This window comes from Colias croceus, chromosome 16 (assembly GCF_905220415.1).
Source record: "Colias croceus chromosome 16, ilColCroc2.1".
NCBI lineage: Eukaryota > Metazoa > Arthropoda > Insecta > Lepidoptera > Pieridae > Colias > Colias croceus.
In genome coordinates, this window is record NC_059552.1 from 898,848 (window position 1) to 915,951 (window position 17,104).

The 17,104-nt window shown below is 31.9% G+C and overlaps 1 long non-coding RNA gene across 1 annotated transcript in view; it reads left to right on the plus strand.

Moving 5' to 3' along the window:
- LOC123698422 overlaps nucleotides 1–14,737 on the plus strand; it is a 60,786-nt gene extending 46,049 nt beyond the window's left edge. The window contains exon 3 of the long non-coding RNA XR_006752408.1: nucleotides 14,638–14,737. This is a non-coding gene — a long non-coding RNA (uncharacterized LOC123698422). The remainder of the gene's footprint in view (nucleotides 1–14,637) is intronic.
- The last annotated feature ends 2,367 nt before the right edge of the window (nucleotides 14,738–17,104 follow it).

Below are 17,104 nucleotides of genomic sequence, written 5' to 3' on the forward strand. Positions count from 1 at the left end.
TTTCAAAAGATATTGATGGTAGAAATCAGATACCAACATCAGGTTTAGTTAAATTTCGCTAATATTGGCTTAGGAATTTTCCAATTAGTGATAGCGGTTGCGTTGTACATTGTTTGTTAATCACTGTTGTTATAGCTTACTAGCTTTCCGCCTGCGGCCTCGCTCGCGTTTTCAAAGAAAAACCCGCATAGTTCCCGTTCCCGTGGGATTTCCGGGATTAAACCTAGCCTATGTTGCTCAGTGAAGATGCAGCTTTCTAATGGTGAAAGAATCTTTGAAATCGGTCCAGTAGTTTGCGTGAAAACCATACATACATAATTACTGCTGCGCTGCTGCTACATAATTACTGCTTTTAATCCATTAAATCCGCAACGCCGTACAAAAATAATGGAGAAAAGAGGCAAAAATCTCTACCTGAACTTTCGAATTCTCATCTGCACTCAGTTGGACAGCTTACAAGTGATGTCATAGTGCTGAATCTTATTATTTAATGCTCTTATATCGTTTTAGATAGGTCACCTGGTGGGTCAAATGACCCATAATTTTTTTAACACGGGCCTGTAGTCTATAAGTGCTTGTCAACAGGCAATATTCCATCACTTAAATCTATCTTTCATCCCTCATATATGCTGTATAGATAAATAAAAATTAAACCTCTTACTAAATCATCACCCATCACATATTTGCACGCATTTCATTATATCAATTTAATTATTCATCACACCAGGTGAAACCTGTACTATAATACTAGCTCGTGATCATATTTCTGCCAAAGCGTGGTATTTAACCTCAAAGGCCGGCTACTGGTTCTATTCTTTTGATTTATAACGACCAGATTGCAAATTGTTAAGATCATGCTGAATAGAATTTGTATTGCTTATTCGTTTGTGTAAATCAATCGTTTATAAGGAAAGGTGGTTAGATGAAAGACTGCAGTCTTCAAAAATGAATTAAGGTTTAGGTATGGATTGAAAAATGAGCTCATATATTTTTTTGCAACATTTGTAGGTAGAAGAGAAGTAACATTTCAAAGTATTTGTGATTTTCAGCTTATTGTTGGAGGTGATCTCTAAAATTATTGTATGGTTATTGAAAATTCTTCGACTATTAAAAAGCTACATTCTTATTTATAATATTGAATGTTCATAAGGTTAACTCGCATGTCACATTGTCAGTGAGAAAGATTAGTAAATAAGTCTCTTTTTTCAGTAAATAAAGTTTAGTAACCTATATTTAATTTAATTGTTAACAGCTGTTAACAAGTATATTCTTTCTTTAATCTTTTATTAGTTCCTTTGATAACAGTATTATTTACATAAATTATCAAACAGTTTTCCAAACCTGAAAAACTAACCCAGAAATAACATAAACATACTAAAAACATTAATGAATACAGGATGCAGGTAATTATTGGAGTGCAAAGTAGTCAATCGCCACCGGTCTGGTTTCATGTGAATTTTATGCAATTTAACGTTCCGCTCATAATCGTATCGTAAATTTGTTGAATCGTGCGTACTGCGCTGTGCGGCTGCTTAAACTTTGGACTTATTTATTTATTTATGCTTTATTGCTCAAGATAAAATACAAATTGAGACTAAACCTAGGATACATTTTAACAAACGGCGGCCTTATCGCTAAATAGCGATTTCGTCCAGACAACCGAATCGACGTTGATATTTTTAGACAGTTTTCTTATGAGAATATTTTTCTATTCATTAAAAATACCATTTATAAAGCATTTGAATGCTGTACTAAATATTAATAATTCAGTTAAATGTTACTTTCGTTATGAATAATGATTTTTATTTTATTCTATTCTACGATAACATCATTACTTGAGTACGTTAAAATATGGTGCGCATGGGAATATCTTACATATAATTACCGCAAAAGATCTTTAGATAACATATAATTTCAAGAAACAATAAAAGTTAGCAAACAACCTTTCATACATTTCTCATACTCATCGAAAAAGACGTTTCCCTATAAAACATTTTTATCTTCGCGAATACATTTATTACACAAAAAACTGGAAAACAATATCAAATATATCAAAGTAAATATTATTTATGAGGTCAAAGCATTCTTATGACAGATGCGGGTCCCATGCCGCTCCAAAACATGTGGTTTTTGCAACCTCCATACACAATGTATAACAAAAAAAATAAAAATTATTTCTTTGTAGCAAACTGTCTGTTACGAAGTTACATTATAAGAAAAACAGTTTTAATCGTATAATGGATACATCTCATTATTTTTTCTCTTTATTATGTTGGTAAGAATGCACTCATAGTCATTTATATTTTAAGCTATGAATAATATACCTATACCTAATTTATAGATACATTGGTAGGTTGTAGATACATTGTTTATTTAAAAGATTTTGCAAATTTTTTGAGAAAGCTTACTATAAAAAGCGTTTGTTGTACTGAAGTACGCTATAAAATAAGTATAAATAACAGTATATTAAATATAAAAATCATGATTTTAATAGTCATAATAAACTTCAAAAATAATTGAAATAAGTCTTCACTTCTCAATATACGTAGTTTTTCATCTGACGTCATAGAAGCGGTAAGTTGGCGCCACGCTAACACCGTATGACGAATAGTACACAGATTATACAAATGCTTGCAAATCGATTCCATATCGATTCTAGATCCGTTATCGATTTTATCGTGATTACATAAAGCCCCGGAGCTTGGATGTATGTGTTTTTTCAGGTTTAAATATATTATGTACATTTTGTATACCTATGATGTTAAATCTCTTATACATATATAAAAATGAATCGCAAAATGTGTTAGTAAGCGCATAACTCGGGAATGGCTGAACCGATTTCGATAATTCTTTTTTTATTATATTCCTTGAAGTACGAGGATGGTTCTTATGTAGAGAAAACGTAAACATGTACCACGGGCGAAGCCGGGGCGGACCGCTAGTTCATAATATTAATATACCTAGATAAATCTGCCATGCTTCTACTGTACGGATCTGCATAAATTTTACAATTCAAATAAGTTAGTTCGGAAATAAGTAAATTTTAAATCAAATTTATAGAGCTCACTTTTTTTTAAGCTATTGCATAGCTTCTATCGCGGGCCTTGAGCGCGGGGACCGAATCAAGAAATTCCGTAACGAAAAAACCTCACGCTCCCCACTCCGACGGGCACGGAGGTGTGGCTTGAAGGCATGCTATGCAATAGCTTTACTCCGGCAGTCCCCGAGTGCCAGTCGTCTTTTTTAAGTGGGGAAATCTTCCAAAGATACCCACGGCCCCCGGGGAAGGAGCCGTGGGTTATGTCGGATTCTTACCGACTAAAACCCCACTGTGATGAGGCCACGGGTATTGGTTGGCATTCTTCCGCTACTTATAGAGCTCACCTGAAATGTAGAGAAGATGTTAGAGAAAATTTAGAGTTTTTCCTTCTCGTTTTATCCTAATACTAGTTTCCGCCCACGACTTTGTACGTGCATCCCCGTTTTTCCCCGTTCCCGCAAGAATTTCGGGAAATCCTTTCTTAGGGGACGCCTACGTTATGACATCTACCTGCATGCCAAATTTCAGACCGATACGTCCAGCGGTTTGGGCTGTGCGTTGATAGATCACTATATCAGTCACCTTTGAGTTTTATATATATAGATTGATGATGCACCACAGCTAACGTGCTGTTTTATTTACTTGTTTTAAGCTCAAAATATACAATACATATCAGATTGATCCTTTATAGGGTCAGTTTAAAAGGCTTAACAAAATGAATCGCAACTTATGATTAACTAAAAACGAATAAACAATGCGCATATGATTTTAATTAAAACACAATAATAATCAATCAAGTACATGTCCATATCGGACAAAGTAATTAAATATACACGTTTGATCTTCAACGCATCAATAAATTAAGTTATTTATTGATTTTAATTGTAATTAATCTCCCGCTACTGAATTTTCAATTAATTATTTATTAGTTTAATTATTTTAATGTTTATCGTTACGGCTACATTGATATATAAACATACTAGCTTTCCGCCCGCGGCTTCGCCCGCGTTGTCAGAGAAAAACCCGCATAGTTCCCGTTCCCGTGGGATTTCCGGGATTGCGTCATTTTCCCGGGATAAAAAGAAGCCTATGTCCTTTCTCGGGTATCAGAATATCTCCATACCAAATTTCATGTAAATTGGTTCAGTAGTTTACTGTTTAGGCGTGATTGAGTAACAGACAGACAGACAGAGTTACTTTCGCATTTATAATATTAAGTATGGATTTTTTAGCATGCACTCTATGGTAATAGACTATCAATACATACATTTTCATCAATTTCAATTTTTAATTACAATATTAAGAGATTATCCGGAAGAATTTGTAATGTGTGTTAGTTGGTAATATGTGGTATGTTGTAATTTGTATTATGTTGATGTGCGAATTAATTTTAATTTACAACTGTTACATTCAGGTAAGTTCGAGGCTTTTACGATGCCTATTTATTTGAAGGAAAAATATAGATGTTAATTAATTTTATTAACCCGAGATTATTTATCAGCTAGATTAGTCGTGATAATCTGCCTAAATTAATCTCGTTGAACATATGTAAAATAAAGTGTATCAAACAAGTTGCATAGAAATTAAAATCAAACCCAAGGAAATAACAAAACTGCACCGAACATTATTTGCAGGACGTTTGCATTAAATTCAATCGGCCATTGCATAGAATCAATTCTATATACATACAGCATAAATATCAATAATTATCATAAATTCATTAATTCCCCTTCAGTTCTAACCGTTCCATATTAATAATTGAAATATGGCGATTAATAATAGTCTTGTATTAGATTATAATAGTTCTACTAAGATAGCAATTTGTTAATATGTATTGTGCACAATTAATTTAGTACGATTTAAAACTGCTTTTACTCCTACGCTTGGAAAACTTCAGAACCGTTACATACTCGTAGATAATGAAAGTGAATTCTACGTTTTATATTTTATAGTTTTTGAGAATGTAAACTCTTTTAGTAACAAAACTACTTTTGTAAACTTATAAGTACCTAAAAGTTTTGATCCAAAGTGAAGACGATTAAACAGCGTTCAAAAAAATAAGGCAAAAATGGGTTTCAAACATTTCCATGCAAAAATTTCCCGATACTCTTCAAAGGAAAAATGCGACAAAATTCAGAAGATTTTCCCGTGTGTGCATCTACCTCATATACATCACCAGAGTTAAGACAAAAAGTCGGAACGAACCAAAAATATTATTGATTTAGAAGAAATTCCTTCATTTGAATATTCTCAATGGAAGAAACTTGCAGCTTACTCAAATGCTATTTACAAGGTAGATAAATTACATATTACCTAATTTAAGCGTGCGGCGCCGTACACTTAATTATTCCATGGTAAACCTAATGACTTCATTGAATTACAACGTAGGTTATGTATTTGACATGTAGGTATAATAATTCTGTAAAGGGAAAGTTAAGGATGCTTTGAATTATTAGTATTAAATAATTTGTAATGATATACACAATAAATATTATTGGTATATCATAAACATATAAATTAAAGGTTTCTTTTGATATTAAAAACGTAATAGTAAGGGGTAATATCTATGATTTGTATTCTTTTATACAAACTCAAATGCAAAAATTTTATCAAACATCGAGAATCTAGACATTTAGACGAAAGACCAAAAGTTAAGTTGAAATCGTTTTCTAAGTAATTTTAATTAATTTAGGTACATGTATATGTTTAAATTATTTTATTTTATTTCTGTATTTCATTCATACAGTTTTTCTGTTAGTAATAGTATAATGTAATTAATTTATGCAAGAATAAATAAATACCTTATATTAGGCTTAATAATAACACTTAAAATACTAAATAACAAATTCGGCTATCAAGTACATAATATAATGCAAGACCTGAAGATAAATATTTTACGCATTATAAATCATTGCAATTATCTTATTTAATTAAAAATTATGCCGCACGTGCACAACAAATACGTTATCTCTTTATTGTAGTTATTTATTTGCTCTATATCACTTCTTTGTTATTTATTTTCATTTAGTATAAAAGCGCTCATTTTCTTTTTGTTAAAATTTTCTGCTCCTACATTTTGGACATTTAATTAGGGACATTACTAAATAAAACACGATTATTTATCGAGAGATAAACAATAATTATTCTGAATAACAATGATTATTATTTAAATTCTTAACCCAAGAGAAACCGCGCGTCAGAACGAGAAAATAAATAAAAGGCCTGACGCAGACTAACTGAATCCTAAAATAGAGTAAATTATAAAATGATATTAAAATAATATCATAAACTTCCCGCCAATATAAGCGCGTAATAAGAAAATTGCTCTACACCCACTAAACCTGTTTTATGTAAAGAATTTACATTGTATACAACAACCGCACAATAACTATATTTTCAATTAGGCTGATTACATACGAAGAACACTTTCAAATGTATTGAATCGAAATGGAATATAGACACAGTCTATAGGAACGTCACTATCATTTGTCGACCTTTTCCAATCTGCCCTGTGATGCAGTAAAGCTGATCAACAAATTCCTTAAATTACCTTTTTGCGATGAGCAGTCCAAGAACTGTAGGTTGCAAATCATAAACCAAATTTTCAATAATTGAAAATTGTAAATTCGAAGCTATAAAAATGTACCTGTAATATTACAGTTTCTTTGCAGTTTTCCATATCAATTGAAGATTTTTTGTTACTGTCAGCAGTATAGAAAACATCGTAGAAGTACCTACGAAAAACCAAACACGTATTGAACAACATGTAACAATTTTAACAGTAGTTTCTATATCAGCTTACTAATTCTACTACATTGGCTACTTCAGTCGGCACAAGTACATATCGATTCTTCATAATACTTCTTAGTCAGGCTACTGCTAAATTCAGTATCCCCGTGTAACCCAGCCTTAGCATTACGTTTATCATAGCACATTAGCTATGTAGATCATCGGAAGGCGCCAATAACGAGATCTCGCAGATATAAACTGAATGATCTGACAATTTATCGCAAGTTCAAAGCGATGTGATAAACCGGCAATGAATTATTCATTCGCTAAGTATCCGGGATTTTGCTAATTTATAGCGCACTAGTGGGAGCCTGCGACGTTGTTTCTAAATCGTTATTGTTCAATGTCTTTGTGGAATATTAACTGTTAACTGTTCGAGTCATATTATGTTATACTCTACTATAAATTTCAGATGTGCAAATTAATCAAAAATGAGATCCTGATTCCTGAATAAGTACAAATCGTTAATAGTGGTATAAAACTTTTGAATTATTATAATAGAACGTCTCTTTTACGATGTAGTACATGAGGTCTGTAAATATGGCGATATAAAATCGGAAATAATAGAGCTTCTTAGTTGATAAAAGTGATAAAACGACGATTTTGTTGCTAAAACCGATCGCTGAAGATCGGCAAGAGCGACATACGCCGCGTTAGATCACGTGCCCCTGTAGTCTGTACAAATTAGTCGGTAATTACCGATAACTTATTTATAGACCCGTCTTCAGCAATGAAAATGATGTCGCTTAATACCTCTCCCCAATTTGATGGAAGCATATAATGGATACATATTTGTTTATAATTTTTATTCTTCACAAAACTTTCCGTTATGCGTCAAAATATTTATATAATAATAGCCTTGTAGTAATGCATTTTTATCTAAATTAATAACATTATTATTTCAATTCCGTAAATATATGAACAATAAATAAAATATAGATTTCATGGATTTGGAAAATCATTTCTTTGCAACACATTCGAATGTTGTCAAAACAAATTATTCTTTGACATTGTCAATCGTTATGATACCGACGTTTTGATCTCGACAATCTCGATAACTAAAGCCCTTCTCCCATTACGATTTACGATACTTCTAGAATAGGTACGATACTCGAGTAGAATACTAGTAAGATATTTGCTCGCTACCCGATGATCGCATATTATGCAACTGAAAAATGACTAAATTCATCATTATTGTGCCTCGTTTTTGTGGGCGGACGTTATATAATAATATTACAAAAAATACATACTAAAAGAAAATATACCAACAGATAGATGCCGCAAATGCCAGAGACAGCCCGAAACCATACAGCACATTACGGGAGCATGCTCTAGTTTAGCACAAAATGATTACACACATCGACACAACCAGGTAGCTCATTATCTTCATCAAAAGTTAGCTGTAAAATATAATTTTAATAAAGGAAATCTTATACCATATTACAATTATAAACCAAAACCCGTATTAGATAGCCCAACATCTAAAATCTATTTCGACCGCGCTATTCTAACCGATAAAACTATTCATTTTAATAGACCAGATATAACCCTCGTAAATAAAATCACAAAAACTGCTATCTCATTGACGTCACCGTACCCAACACACACAACATACAAAAATCAATTAGCGAAAAGCTTCACAAATACACCGAACTAAAAGAAGAAATCCTCCGAATATGGAACCTTAGGACTGTTTACATTATTCCAATAGTTTTGTCATGTACGGGAGTTATCCCAACTAATTTACACCATAGCCTGAAACTTCTAGATCTACCAAAAAAATACATACATTACAATGCAAAAGGCAGCTATATTAAATACCTGCCGTATTGTGCGAAAATTTCTTAGTGACAGCGAAACTACTGTAACCGATATTTAAATCGAACCGTAAGTTACCTAGGGTCTCTTGGCTAAATAGCCCGCGCCCCTAGCAAACAAACCCCTGAAAAGGGAGAAATAAAAGAAAAGAAACAAATAATAATAATCATTTATTTATTGTAACAACAGTTAGGTCGTTATGTCGAGCAATCAGCGATTCCAGTGACGAAGAAGCTCTTGCAGTTTTTCTTTTTTATAGAAATAGAAGACGGCAACATAAGAGTAAGAAGTACTGGATTCATCCATATATTGAAATAAAAATAAATTGTAGAGATTTGTAGCCGCACGAGAACTACAACTCATGATGATTAGAAATTTTTATTTTTCTACCGAAGAGATACGCGGGAGACGTGACGCAAAAGCGACCAACATGGTGAGTCGTGCGATGCTAGTCGCGGACGTGTAGGATACCGATAGCGTAGTGTGCGAGCCTACATACAAATGTATGTGATAATGTGAGTTACTCCGCGGCGACTAGTCTCCGAGACTTGCAGGATACTTGAATCGCCTGTGCGTATCGTAATGGGAGAAGGGCCTTACGGTTTGTGTGGGTTTGTAGATACGGTTGAAAATATCGGAAAAATTATAGATTATTATAATCTATACATATAATAAATCTGTAGAAGTGTCAATTCTGTACATTGCAAATATTGAAAAAATAAATAGCAGGGGGTGTTACTGGATCGATACCAAACCCAGGTATGTGATTAAAAAAAATTTTTGTCTGTCTTTCTGTCTATCTGTCTGTATGTGAAGGCATCACATAAAAACTAACGGTTCGATTTCTATGAAATTTGTTATAATTATTATCCTTTTTACCTTATTATCCTGGGCATAAAATAGGATACTTTTTATCCCGGAAAAATACGTAGAAAAAAGAAATCTTAATTTTTCTTAATTTTTCCGCGCGGACGGAATCGCGGGCGGAAGCTAGTTTTATAATAAAAAAGATATTTCACACTTCCGATGCTATATGATTAAACGCAATAATTTTTTCTCTTATTTAATGTTATTGCAATTAAAATAAAATACACAAATAATGTTTTATTTTTAAGATGGTTTCAAAATGTTATTGAAAACTAGCGGTCCGCCCCGGCTTCGCACGTGGTACATGTTTACGTTTTCTCTCCATAAGAACCATCCTCGTACTTCAAGGAATATAATAAAAAAAGAATTATCGAAATCGGTTCAGCCGTTCTCGAGTTATGCGCTTACCAACACATTTTGCGATTCATTTTTATATTATAAGAAGATGTTCAGAAGCCTCTTATGATATGTACAATGTACATATTACTTATCCATACTAATATTATAAATGCGAAAGTAACTCTGTCTGTCTGTCTGTTACTTAATCACGCCTATTCTACTGAACCAATTTGCATGAAATTTGGTATGGAGATATTTTGATACCCGAGAAAGGACATAGGCTACCTTTTATTGCGAAAAATGTACCACGGGCGAAGCCGGGGCGGACGACTAGTATTAAATAAATATTAGAATAGTTTACTGCTGTCTGCATTTATTCAGCCTAAAAATTCGATAAATTTCTTTCTGAACTTCTAGGATAATAAAATTATACAGATGAATACAAATAAAATAAAACGATCCAATTACGAAAAAAATTTATTAGAAAATTTTAATTTAACAGTTTATAATAGCGTAGTTGAAAATTTGGCTCAAAACCATCACCCCTCACCAACATAATAATTCTAGTAACTTGTTCATATGTAAAATATAAAATTTATAGATAAATATTTATATTTAACACATAAATAATATTAACCGTGAACCGCTAAATCAATTGCATTGCATCCTTTGCTTATTAACTGTAATAAAATATACAATGATGCACATAATATAATATAATAATACAAGCTAAAAATACAAGTAATACAAATTATCCGTTCCGTCCTTAGTTTTAGTTCCGTCAGTTTCTATGATGTCTTAAAGATTTCTCAAAAGGCTTCGAATTGAGCAGAATTATCTTGTAGAGCTTTTGGAGTCTTTTGATTAGAATTTTATTGCACTTCACAAATAACAAAATATTACTAAACTAAAACTAATAGCTTTAACTATACATAATATAAAAACATAACGCAGATTGATATTTTCTTAGGATATTTGTTATCCAATAGATTTATAGGACTTTTAAGAACATTATTAAAAATTATCCTCTTGAAAACACACAATTTATATTTATTTAGATAGAAATATTATTTTCATGATTGATGATTGATGTCAAATGTCAAAAAAGTAAATAAAGAGATTGCCATACATGGAATTTTGGATTCCATGAATATGTAATTAATAGAACATTAATTAAACGATTGATATAAAAAATATCGAATTTGATTAAAATTAAATTAACTGCCATGTTTTTTTGTGCATAAAATTTGCTTTTTTTATATGCAATTGCAATTGTAATAATGCGAAAATTAATATAACTAATTTTAATTTACTATCTATTCCCTAAAACTAAGCTAAATTTCTTGGAAATTTTTTTTAGGTCTATACTATAGTTACTGATTGGTTACTGATAATCGTTAGTTACCGACCGATTTCGGTCGATATCGATGTCGATTAGTGTCGAGACTACGCCTCGTGGTCTATCTATGTCAATCCCATACATTTTTGCGATTTCTAACTTCGTTATCGTTTTGTAATTGTTACTTTGTCTAAGGCCCCTGTTCTAAGTTTTCATTAAGGTAGCGTGAAAAAATCGGAAAAAAGGATGATTCGGTGGTTATGGATATTGGAATGATATTTCGTATGTTACCTTACAACAGCTATACATTCCCACTTGTTGATGGTGGACCATAGTGAGGACGACCAAAACATAAATCCTGATGATAATACCTACCTGAAAATTTGGATAGCATATCAAAGCCCTATGCTATCTATATTAACTTTGAATAAGTATATAAACCTACATAAAAATTATTTATAATTACATTGACGTCACCTATTATAACATAATACATAAAACGTCTATAAATAAAATTAATCCTCTTAGGAATGCTTGAATATATAAATTATTATGAACATATAAAAGACGGTATAATTGATACTCTTGTAATTATTCTGATTGGTCCATTTAAAATTAGTATTCCGTTTTATAATAATTGTTGGAAGCTGATTGGTTGATAGTAATTGATAGATTATTGTGTGTGTATTTGAATTAAATTTTATTGCCTACACAAATTAATGAACAATATTGAGAATTTTGCTGCGCCTGCCATGTATGTACTTATACAACGTTATGTTATATTGATTTATTGTTATGAATTGATTTCGTTGAGCAGGAATATAACTAGCTGCGCTCCGCGGTTTCACCCGCGGGGCTCTGCTCCTGTTGGTCTTAGCGTAATAGCCTATAGCCTTCCTCGATGAATGGACTATCTAACACCGAAATAATTTTTCGAATCGGACCAGTAGTTCCTGAGTTTAGTGCGTTCAAACAAACAAACTCTTCAGCTTTATAATATTATTATAATTATTTTTATAAATAAAAATATTTAATTTGTTGAATTTCAGAAATATTGAAATGTTTATGTACATAATATTATGGATTATTCCTAAAACTTTATTCAGTAATTTTTAGATATAACGTTTCATAGGCAATTCAACACCATCATAATTTAAGATTTCACAAGAATATTTAAAATTGAATAATCAAGTAGGTATACAATATATCAAAATATATAAAATTAATAAATAATATCAAAATACTGCAATTACATATTGTATTTATAATTTTTATGATAAAAACATGTGACTTTTTATCTTTATTTAGGTAAAAACCAACGACGAATTTCAACTATTTATTACTGATATTCATCAATTGCCAATTTTATAACTGTATAAATACACAATTTTCCAGTCATATTTCTTTTATCAAGACAAAAATGATACTTAATGAGGTAGAATACTGATAAAATTTTAAAAGTTATACCTAACTACAAAATTACTTTTGAAAACCGGCTCTATTTGCTGAAATCCTAACTGTCTTTTAATTAATTGAATTTAATTGATATAAGATAATATGAATAAAAAATATTCGTTTTCATTTTCAAAAGTTATGACTGATCTGTTAGGAAAAAAAATATTTAAAACATAAGTAAGAAACATCCTGAAATCATTGCATTCCTCGTAATCCGATAATACATCCGCCTCTTAACATTTCTTTGAACATTAGAAAATATTGAATCACTATATAAATATTTCAGTTGTAAATAATCTTTGGCGCCGAAATAATTGCACCGATAGCAACGCTACTGAAACATTTTTATTGCACACATAAATCAATCCGCGCGAATTGAGTCTTTATAGACATAGAAAAAAGTGCGAAAGTGCTGTGAATGTATTTTTATGTTAATCGACTGTGTGACGTAATTGGAGGTGTGAAGGCGCCACAGATAAAAAAGAACAGATTAGATAATATAGGAATTAGTTGTAAGGTACTAAGACGTCATGAATGAGTAAGCAGTATTGACAATTCCTTTTACTTATTATTGGTTTGATAAGAGATCGTGTTCAAAGATATTTATTACATTAAATCGTAATTACGCTATCATCTATCACCGTGGACAACGTCATAGAAGGGGAATTTACTTTATTATTAAAGAAAATTTGTCGATATAGAGACGTAAATGATACTTCGAGGGAAAAAAGTTCGTTTATGTTTTTGCCTAGAAGCCGCTTAAAAATTTTTCGAAAATAGAAAGACAATACTGAAATACATCAGTTATAAAAGACAAAGGAACTTGGTTCAAATTCCTTAATACACAATACCTTAAAGACCAAAGCAATCGATTTTGAAGTGAGAATATTAAGTGTGGGACACACTCTTTGGCTAAGTTTATTTTCATATTGCTTTTATATGAAAACAAAGCCAATAATCTTAACATTTTCCACTTAATATACTGTAATAATTTAGACCTATAAGAGACTTGCAGGTGCAAAATAATCTAGATATACTCTTGCGTTAATCCCAACTTAGTACAGGTAATAAACTAAGCCATAAACTCATTTTTATTAACTTAAATTGCTGTTATTTAATGGAATTTCATAATGTTTAAATATATTGCACTATTTTAAAACGATATTTACTTAATGAGCGGTGATTGAGTTGTACCTTGTTGTTCCTATGATAGTAAAACATAACTTTCTCCTACAATGTATCTATACAAATAAGTTGAATATTTTGTCTTTTTGTTTGTTCCGGCTAATCTCTACAATGACTTATCTTATAGGAACTTTCTCTGACTTCGAATTTTTAAGTAGAGCTTGAATAGTTCGTTCAAAAAAATAATCACAATTGTTTGGTTCATAGATGAAAAGCGCAACTACATACAAAAATGCATCTTCGTCAATGATTGTCAACAAATTATAATCATTATCATTTTAACCTTTTTACACCTACCTATATCATTTACTTTTCCTATTTACATCAATATAACAATGAATTATATCTTGCTAACAAACATACTCCAGCTTAAAATAAGCGTAGCTTAATAGCTCTCCTACGTTCAATTCTTAGTGGATACAAGGAAAAAATATGTCTCGATCTGGCAGAACACAGAAGGCTGATCGCCTACTTGTCCCTAAACAAAATCGATCAGTGAAACAGATGTATGCTTAATGCATCTGCTCCTTACCCCACTAGGGGACACGGGTTATGGGTCGTGGGTTCGATTCCCACCCGGGGCAAATATTCGTGTGATGAACATAGATGTTTGCTCTGTGTCTGGGTGTTAATTATTTATATAAAATTATTTATTTAAATTATATAATATGTAGCTTTCATGTAGTTTATCAGCCATCTGGTTTCCATAACACAGGCGAAAGCTTAGTATCGGATCAGATCGTGCCGTGTGTGAAAATTGTCCTGAAATATTTATTTATTTATACTAAAATGCTTTCTCCCCCAGGTGCAGAATGTCGGTGCGACGGTGGTAGAGGCTAGGAGGGCGGCGGGAAGGGCTCGCGCGCGCCCGTCCGCCGGCCGCCTGCCTCGCTTGCCGACGCGCTACTATGCTTATGGCAAGCGCCCTGTCCACTTTGCTCGCGGTAAGACTAAAAGAATAAGAAGGAAAGAAAAACCCCGAACCTCGGGCACTCGTAGGTTGAACGGGTCAAACCTCTGACTTTAGTTAAAGAGTGAAATTCAAAAGTATTTCGAGGATTGACCGAAAGCTTTTGCTAAACCTAAGATCATCCAGTGCTTCCGCGAAGAGACTGTTTCGATGGATGGATTTGACTATAACATATGCATGTGCCCCTTATCCCACTTGGGTACACGGGACTTCACACGTATGATAGTATCGAATTATCCCATTTAGTGATGAGAATCTGATCAGAGTCAAGTAGTTAGATTCTGCACAGATTTTACCTTTAGACTATTCGAGGACATTCTAGATTGTTCCATAGAACATTGAATAATTAAAGTTTTCTCTATGTCTGATTCTACTTAAATAATTTAATAAAGCATCCGCTTGACTGGTGTAAATCGACCTTAAAACAATGACTACGTGTTCTATTGGATTTTGATAGGACGTTATTAATAAAAACGATAACAAATACCTCACTGGCATTTTTTCGCAATGACGTAATTTATTGGCGCCATTATTTGCTGTGTTTCAGTTAGGATAATAGTAATCAGGACATCTCAGGTAGACCGTACAGTACAGGGTCTGCAAAAATAAATAGACATTTAATTTTTATTTTAATTCATCCTCGACTCACCAGAAATTAGACAAAATTTCTTCGGAAAGAAAATTTGTCAGTAAAGTATTAATATCTAGGTTTTATTTGAAATTACCAACCAGTACTGGTATTACGTTTAATGTTTATCGTTCTAAAATAGTAAATACTGGAAAGTAAATACTGGAAAGCCATAAATAATTGGACTTAGACTTTGAATAAAGCTGATTCCGTTGATAGCCGGAAAAAATAAGATTAGGACTGCATAAGTGCATAAGCTAGCATCTTAGATTTCCCGCGGCGTATTAAATGCCAACTAACGGTTATATGTACTGGGTACATTAAATCTTGTGAAATAGATATTATATACCAAAAAATTACATACAAAAAGGATTTGTAAAAGTTTACTCACTTTCCAGACAAATACTATAAATTCTTTATTGTAAAGCTACGAAAAAATACTCTAGTAAGCTTTATACGCCAATTTTTTTAACTTGAATAAATCATTTAATATATAAAAAATAAAAATACCATTAGAAATGAAAAAAAGGACCATAGCTTAATTAAATACTGTTTGTGTTCTGTAATAAAGATTTTAATATTACTAAGAAAAGTACAAGTACATTAAATCAAATTTTGTATGTATGATTGTCCAGATTCTTAATTGAAATACTCAAACGGTATACATTAATGGGATCACATAGATTCCATTTTGCAAACAAGTCCTTGCAACTGTCGTAGTACTTACACGGCTTATTTAATATCTGAGATAAAATCAAATATTTCTAGACAAACCTGATCGAACTACCAAATGAGTTGAACGATAAGATGCCGGTGGTTTGTCCCAATTTACCAAATGGTATAGGATATGGTGTACTTTTGTAATCCTGGAAAAATTTACTTTGAAAAGTCTGAAAAATGTAAATACCTACTACCACTCTGAGCTGCAGCTGCGAAATCAACATAATATTATCTTAATTTAAAGAATATCACGAGGTAGAGCCCAGAAATTATTTTTTAATGTCTTCTATATTAATATCATGATTAATATATAACAACAATATTCCATAATATTTTATTCATAGACAAAATATTAAATAATAGGTACAGGCGGGAAAAAGTCCAGAAAAATGCTGTCGCTGTCTATTGACGCAAATATTATATTACTGTGACAATTTATATTAATTTTTAACATAATTAAAATATTTTTAGTCTAACCACAAAACTCAGGTTACGTCAAGCTCCATGCGCTGCTCTATATACGTGGAGTACGAAACTAGATATGTAGTTTGAATAATATTGTTTTTAATTTAAAATAATACCTACTGCAGGCTGCAGCTCTCACACTATTTAACGTTGACGAAAATCATCAACTATTCTAATTACAGATAATTATTTTATAATGGTTACAGGCGTCAATTTTATTGCACTATTAATGTTATATTCTCGAAATTGGTCCAATTATTTGTTCTATCTCACCGAATGCATTTTTTACTATTTTTTATATAAAAAGATAAGGATTATTAAATAAAAATAATTTATGTTAAAAAAAGATAACCTACAATAATGCACTGTATATAAACTCTACAAACATCGTGAAAAGCTAAAAGCGAAAATACGTATGTAGAATTTAAGTCTATGCGAATGCGATGCGTTCAAATCTTGTTCCCATTGCCAGTCTTGCGCAGGCTGTGA